The sequence below is a fragment of the Rhamphochromis longiceps genome, linkage group LG20 (assembly GCF_057381845.1).
Source record: "Rhamphochromis longiceps isolate RC_006_pf linkage group LG20, R_longiceps_female_GT1.1, whole genome shotgun sequence".
Taxonomy (NCBI): Eukaryota; Metazoa; Chordata; class Actinopteri; order Cichliformes; family Cichlidae; genus Rhamphochromis; species Rhamphochromis longiceps.
This window is the reverse complement of record NC_140576.1, coordinates 36482536-36488741: the sequence shown is the minus strand read 5'-3', so window position 1 is coordinate 36488741 and position 6206 is coordinate 36482536. Positions and strand designations below refer to the sequence as shown.

General features: G+C 40.1%; 1 long non-coding RNA gene across 1 annotated transcript; it reads left to right on the top strand.

The window, feature by feature from the left end:
• Positions 1 to 343: 343 nt before the first annotated feature.
• On the top strand, positions 344 to 1322 carry LOC146645864 (uncharacterized). The gene is made up of 3 exons (XR_014909150.1): positions 344 to 724; positions 1030 to 1063; positions 1171 to 1322. It is a non-coding gene; the product is annotated as an uncharacterized LOC146645864 (long non-coding RNA).
• Positions 1323 to 6206: the final 4884 nt, after the last annotated feature.

Genomic DNA, 6206 nt, shown 5'->3' with positions numbered 1-6206 from the left:
AAAAAAACCCTTCCCTATTGGTGTTAGAGTTTATGTCAGAGATTTACAGTTAACAAACAGTCAGATGAATAATCAACACTGAGACACTTAAGATTGACAACGTGCGGCACGGGTGAAAAGCTCAGAGCAAATCACACCGAACTGCAGTATTCGTTTATTTTTATAGGTTACATCGTCAATATGCAAATATAATCACATTTCCTGTTACGCAGGTCCTGATGCTGTCTGTGTGCAAGCTGTGTGTGTGTGTGTCACAAAGTATGTGTGTTGCAAGTCAATTTCTAAGAATAATATAATGCAAGTCAGCTTCTGCGGATATGTATTTCTGTGCTGGGGCCCGTTCTTCGTACGTCGCTTACTACATCCAAGATCAAATGACACATCCAAGATCAAATCATCGCGCTAACCGTGAGCTCGCTAATCCGGTTCCCCGAACACACCTGCTGTTGACGATTAGTACAGCTGGACGCAGTAATGTGACATCACTGGGTGTCGTAAAAGGGGCCACGCATCGATAGTAGAAACATTGATCGGCAACCCTCTGATTGGTCGGCGAAAATGTCGACGGAGCGCGCTCGGCTCGGTATTTTTCGGCAGCAGAGCAAGAACTCTTGAGTGAGGGATTTCAGGAGTTTCAGAGTTTAATCAGAACGCAAGGGAACACTGCAAAGGCTGCAAAAGCAAGGAGCGAGGGCTGGCAGGAAGTTGCTGACAAATTAAACTCGTAAGTAATTTAATAATAACAATAATAATGGAGTGGATTGATATAGCGCTTTTCAAGGCACCCAAAGCGCTTTACAATGCCACTATTCAGTCACTCTCACATTCACACACTGGTGGAGGCAGCTACAGTTGTAGCCACAGCTGCCCTGGGGCAGACTGACAGAAGCCAGGCTGCCATATCGCGCCATCGGCCCCTCTGGCCAACACCAGTAGGCGGTAGGGTAGATTTATTATATTACACTATATTATCCAATATTATATTACATTATATTATAATATGTTATATTTTATCCTCTTTCACATTAGAGCCACGACAGGACCCACTAGAACATGGGAACAGGTAAAAGTGAAATATAAGAATATCCTACAGAATGGTAATATTTATCACTTATATTGCTTTTAGTCTCTTGGAAAGAGACCCTGGAATAATCTGTTTGTTTATAACAGCAACCAAGAAAAGGGCAGAGGAAAAAAAGACAGGTGGTGGTCCTGCACCCCCTCGTCAACAAGTTGGTTAAGTGAATAATACCCTCACGGGAAAATCGATATCTCTCAATGAGCACACTGTCGCGCTGAGCTAAAGGATCCTGTCTATCCCGCAATATACGCTGAATTCTGAGGACTCTCCTTATCAATCTCGCACCTTCCGCAATGGGTGGCTCGCGTATACGGACAGGACATGGCTGCGACAGGCTTCCCAAATCCACCTTCGCTTTTATAGCCGTGGTCTCTCATCTTGATTACACGAAGTAATTTACAATTGCTACTCTGAAATATGAATTAAATCTGTAATAATCACATACATGTAATAGAATGTTAATAGTACATTTCCCTTTTTTAGGAAATGACCTGTGTGAAATCAATAAATGGATCAGGTGCTGCATTGTCTTTAGTTACATTGATGTTATTTATTTATGGTGAAACAGTGGTGGAATATCGCTGTTGCTTTCGTATAAATGAAGCGGACATACCTGCGTGGCCGCGATCTAATCCTGTTTACATAAAGTAAACCTGCTCCCGAGCAGGTTTACGCTTACGGCTCTGTTGCTATGACAGCAAGTCCCGGATGAGCTTCGGGGAACCGACTGATCCAGGATCACGCGAAATCGTCAACAATCTAATCCGGCTAACCTACTTAGCGAGGTACGAAGAACGGGCCCCTGGTCTCTTGCGGTAAATCCCAGTGTCACAGGGTCAGCTTCCTGTTTCTACAGAAAACTGTGTCTGGTGAAATATGTGTAACATAACTTTTGAAGCATAAGCAAATAAAACAATAAAAACTCCCTAACAGTTTACCATGTCAGCCAATCAAAAAAATGATATGGCAACATGTGACATTTGGTTGTTTAGGCAGAAGGGGAAGTTTTTAGGAGTGACACCCGCGACGGAAAGCAGGCGAGCGAAAGACAGAGAGAGAGAGCGAGTTTTCATATGTGAGACATTTCATGTGTTTGGAGGCTGTAGTTAGTGTGTTGTGTAGTTATTGTTTTGTCTTGTGTGTCAGTTATACTGCTGAATTTCATATTTGCTCTAAAAAAGCCGTCAAAGGCAGATTCCAGTGTAAACGCTGTTCCCACATGGAAAACTGGACTGATGCACCTCCTGCTGTTAGACCTGCAGGGTTTAGGCCTGTGCTGTTCTCCTCTGTCTTATACTGAACACAAACTACAGTTTTTGGACTTGCACAAATAATTTGTGTGCCTTCTTATTTGATGCAGCACAGCTGATTGTTCTGTAAATAGATTTAACTATGATAATAGCAGTAGGTACAAAATTTTTATTTTATTTATTTAACCAGGAATGTCCCGTTGAGATCAAAGACCTCTTTTTCAAGGGAGTCCTGGCCAAGAGGCAGCACATTTCAAGACAAATACATACGAACAAACAAAGTTAAAATTACACAAAACAATTACACATTATTGAGGCAGCCTGTAGGCCTTTGAGTTTAGTTTTAAAAACATTTAAAGACAACAATTCAGTTAGTTTCCAGTCTTTCTGTAACATGTTCCATGAAAAAGGCGCAGAGTGGACAAAGGCTTTCTTACCCAGCTCTGTGCGGACAAGGGGAACAGACAACAGCAGCTGATCATTTGAGCGCAAGGAGTAAGAACCACTATTTGTCCTTGTGACCAAAGTACAAATATAAGGAGGCAGCAATCCAAGCATAGCTTTGTAAATAAAAGTGTACCAATGCCCCTGTCTTCTAATGGCCAAAGAAGGCCATTTTACTCTTAAGTACAAATCACAGTGATGGGTCAGGTATTTACAATTGGTAATAAACCTCAAGGAAGCATGATACATCATGTTCAACATTAGAAGACATGAAGAAGAAGCGTTCATATACAGAATGTCACCATAATCTAACACAGATAAAAAGGTTGCAGTGACAAGACGTTTTTTTACTGCAAAAGAAAAGCACTGTTTATTACGGAAGAAAAAACGAAGTTTAAGTCTCAGTTTCTTTACTAGTCTCTCTATATGTGGTTTAAAGGTGAAGGAGTCATCAATCCAGACACCAAGGTATTTATATTCATGAACTATCTCTATGACATTTCCTTCAAGGGTGGACACCACTGGAATAGGCTCCGGGACCTTCTTTGACTTGGAAAACAACATTAGCTTAGTCTTGTCAGCATTGAGAACTAATTTTAGCTGAATAAGTGAATGCTGGAAAGCAACAAAGGCTTTCTGTAGGGTTTCAATGGCCTGAGCAAGAGATGATCCATAACAGTAAATAACAGTGTCGTCAGCATAAAAATGCAAATTTGTGTCTGAGACATTTTGACCCAAGTCATTGATATATAAAAGGAACAGAAGGGGACCCAAAACTGAGCCCTGTGGCACCCCCTTGTGGACAGCAACAAATTTAGAACAAAGACCTTCAAGTTTAATGCACTGGGTTCTATTTTTCAGATAATTTGAGAACCACGCTAATGCATGTTCTGACAATCCAAGGCTGAGCAGTCTGTTTTTTAGGACTGCATGATCAACAGTGTCAAAAGCTTTTGAGAGGTCAATAAAGAGTGACGCACAGTACAATTTCTTATCAAGTGCCACAATAATATCATTTATCACTTTCATAGTGGCAGTGTTAGTACTGTGTTTTTTCCTGAAGCCTGACTGAAATTTGGAGACAATATCATTAGAGTACAAAAACTCTTTCAACTGGTCACAAACTAGAGATTCCAGGATTTTGGATAAAACACACAAATTTGATATTGGCCTATAATTAGTCAACACCGATGGATCACCTCCTTTCAATAAAGGCAAAACGAAAGCTGATTTCCAAACCGCTGGAATTTCTTTGGTTTTAATTGAAAAATTAAATAGAATTGAGAGTGGTTCTGCAATAAAATCAGCTGCCAACTTCAAAAAATAAGGTTCCATCAAGTCTGGACCAGGAGGTTTTCTGTGATCCAAAGCCTTTAAAGCTTTATGCACTTCATAAACACTAAAAGGTACAAAGTTAAAACGGTCTCCAGAAAACATAGAGAGTTCTGGGCAAGTATTTGTTAAAAAAGTTTCTGCAGAAGCAAACAAGGAACCCACTGATAGAAAGTGTTCATTAAAACAATTCAAAATTTCAGTTTTATCATTAATTGAGACTGAATCTTTTACAACAGATTTAGGAAAGGTTTGAGTCATTTTATTGGCGGAAAAAGACTTGATTACTTTCCAAAATTTCTGTGGATCATTGAGGTTCTCAGTGGTGACAGACAAAAAGTATTCAGATTTGGCCTTTTTAATAAGAGAAGTACATTTATTTCTAAGCTGTTTGAAAACAGACCAATCAGTGGAAGTATCTGTTTGTCTCGCCTTGTCCCATGCTCTATTACGCTTGTGTATGCTATCTGCGAGTGTCTGCGAAAACCAAGGATTTTCTCGACCTTTAATTCTAACTTTCCGTAAGGGGGCATGTTTATTAACAATTCCCATAAAACTTTCCTTAAAATATGTCCAAGCTAGCTCTACATCTGGTAATAGTCCGATTTTTTCCCAATTAACTAATGACAAATCATGATGAAAAGCCTGTTCATTAAATTGTTTAAGATTCCTTTTGCACACTATGCGTGGCTTACATTTTGGAATTTTAGCATTTCTGCAAACAGCAACAACACAGTGATCACTTAGGTCATTACAGAAAACACCAAGTGAAGAGAATTTATGAGGTACATTTGTTAAAACCAAATCAATTAATGTAGACTTTTCAGGGCATTTAAGATTTGGCCTGGTAGGAAGATAGACTAGCTGGGTAAGATTAATTGAATCGCAGAATTCTTTAAATTCACCAGAAGTTGCATTTAGCCAGTCCGAGTTCAAGTCTCCAGCCATTAGTAGTTCGGTATAATTTAGTTTAGCCAAAAGGTGCTTTAATGAAGATAATGCCTCTTTTGAAGCAGATGGGGGCCTGTAACACCCAGCAATGGTTATCGAAAAAGTATTAGCAATATCTACATTCAAGGCCAAAAACTCCATTTGTTTGCATATCGATTGGGACAGAACAATCGAAGCATTAAATCTTGATTTGACATAAATAGCTACACCGCCTCCTTTTTTTGGCCTATCAGTGCGATATACATTGTACCCATATATGTTAATGTCTTCATTAGTAATAGATTTAGTTAACCAAGTTTCAGAAATTATAACAACATCTGCATCTGTAGATTTAACCCAAATTTTGACCATGTCCATCTTCGGTAGTAGGCTGCGCACATTAAGATGAATATATTTGACACCAGACATTATTTTAAAATCAGAAGGAGTCTGGGAATATTGCAGTTCAGGGCCAGGATTTGGTTGCACATTTCCTGACAAAAGTAGAAGCAAGACAATCAACAACCTCTGTTTCGCCTTTGATTTGGGTTCAATGCTTTGATATGTTGAACCCGAGCTGAAACCTCCATTAAATGGGCAAATGAAATAAGTATGCAAGGCCAGAATAGACTGAAGTTTAGGTAAGTCTCTGGGCAAAACATGCATGAAACTAATGTCATGATCCAACTGAGTTGATAACTGCTCTGATTTTTGCAACATTATAGAGCGTGTTCCTTTTTCAAAATTCTCTTGTAGATAAAAATCATTTTCAGAGGTTCCCCTGCTATGTGTCCATAAGCAATTGCTTATCCGAGGGTCCAAAAAGGCCAAGAGGCAAATTAGAATAGTAAATACTGCCATCATCCACAATTTTAGTACTTAACAGAAGTGAACAGTACAGACCTCTGGGTGAAGCAAACCAGTTAGCTCCAGGAAAATGGCACCGGACCAGACCTAAGCCAGTTAACTCCAAAAGGATAGCGCTGGGCCAGGCCTAAGCCGGTTTACTCCTGGAGGACAGTGCAGGGGCAGATCTTAGCCAATTTGCTCCTGTGGGAAGATGCTGGATCGGGCCTAAGCCAATTAGCTCCTGAAGGACGGTGCAGGGCCAGGCCTAAGCCAGTTAGCTCATGGGAGATGGTACAAGGCCGGACCTAGGCCAGTTAGCT